The sequence below is a fragment of the Bison bison genome, unplaced genomic scaffold, assembly GCF_000754665.1.
Source record: "Bison bison bison isolate TAMUID 2011002044 unplaced genomic scaffold, Bison_UMD1.0 scf7180017864036, whole genome shotgun sequence".
Lineage (NCBI taxonomy): Eukaryota > Metazoa > Chordata > Mammalia > Artiodactyla > Bovidae > Bison > Bison bison.
The window spans coordinates 6,370,457-6,371,828 of record NW_011494608.1 but is presented as its reverse complement, the minus strand read 5'-3'; the positions used below and the strand labels follow the sequence as shown (position 1 = coordinate 6,371,828).

Below are 1,372 nucleotides of genomic sequence, written 5' to 3'. Positions count from 1 at the left end.
CCCCCCCTGCAGGTCTGCGGGGGAGGAGGGGCTGCGGCAACGGCCGCTTGCTCCCCCATCCCCAGTGGAGAGAGCACACACAGGCATTTTCGCCCGCGGTCAGGCTGCTTGGTGTTGGATTGGTTTTATCCGTGTTGTCAGAGGGACGGTGGGGAGGAGAGTGGACGGACTCGCTGGGGTCTGGGCTTTGCTGGCATGTCCTGACGGCGGTGCCCGTTGGTCCCCGTCCCTCGTCTGCACCCTCTTGGCCTCCCCTGCTCCTCCTGTGGGGCCCAGCAGCCCAGTCCTGTGTAGCCGGCAGGGGTGGTTCGTGACTTAACAGCCTGTGGGCCTGGCACGGAGTAAGGGTGACTGGTGAGCGCAGTAGGTGGCAGACAACCCCAAATTGCAGTGCCCTCCCCGGGAACACCCCTGGCAGAGCCGTGTCTGTAATTTGTGGAGCCAGAACGCGCTGGAAGCCGAGTTCCCGCTGAGGACGGGCCAGGGTGCTGCTCCACGCTTGCTTCCTCTGGTTTCCCAGATTTTCTTTTTTTTTTAATCACAACATAATTCCGCTGATGAAGAGACACTCAGCGAAACCCCATTAGGAGGGTTGCCTTCATCTCCAAGCCAGGAAACCTGAGAGCATTTTAGCGCTGCAGAGTGAGAATCTGACCAGAGGGGAAAAGCCTCCCAGAGGAAGAGCGGCCATAGAGAAAGGAGGTGGGAGAGGACCCCCGGGCAGGGGCTCCCAGGCCAGGCCCACCGCCCCTCCCCCACCCCTGCCCGCACAAGGTCCCCTTGTTTAGATTAGTTATCCCACCAAAATCAATGAACAAGGATCTTTTTAATGTGGAAGTTTCAAAATGTGCTTCGAGTGGCTTTTTTTTTTTTAAGAGTATTAAATGCTAACCCTTGTGAAGTAAGGCACTTCCAGCTAACTCTGAGATTGTGGACATTTGAACGTGTGCGCAAAGGAAGCTTCCCTGCCTGCATTCAGACCAGACCACACGGCCGTCATTTTCAACCCCCTGCCACTTAGGTAGTGGTGACCCTGGAAACGTTCCCTGGGGGCCTCATAGTATTTGTGAAGCTGCTGCTTGGCAAGTGACTTTCAGAGGAAGCATTTTAAGAAGATTAAGAGCCGCAGGCTTGCAGGGCAGCAGTGTGATTCCTGCTATTTTCAGGGCACCGACAGTGTTCCCCTCACACCCAGGTCGGCAGTAGCGCCGAGACACAGCCCGGACACTCGACGCGGATGTGACGCCCGGAAGTGCGGACGGTGGTCTGTCTGGGTCCTCTGTTGAGCTTGCTCATCTTGGGGTAAGCACGCTGCTGCTGCTAGAGATGGTGGGAAAGGAAACAGGTCCTCAGGGTTGGAGAGAAGGGCTCT

At 57.1% G+C, this 1,372-nt stretch overlaps 1 protein-coding gene across 1 annotated transcript in view; it reads left to right on the top strand.

The window, feature by feature from the left end:
• The first annotated feature begins 10 nt into the window (after positions 1–10).
• The window catches only part of SLC45A4 (solute carrier family 45, member 4), a 64,296-nt gene continuing 62,934 nt past the window's right edge, over positions 11–1,372 (top strand). The window contains exon 1 of the mRNA XM_010834811.1: positions 11–1,302. The gene's annotated coding sequence lies outside the window, so the exon portion shown is untranslated. The remainder of the gene's footprint in view (positions 1,303–1,372) is intronic.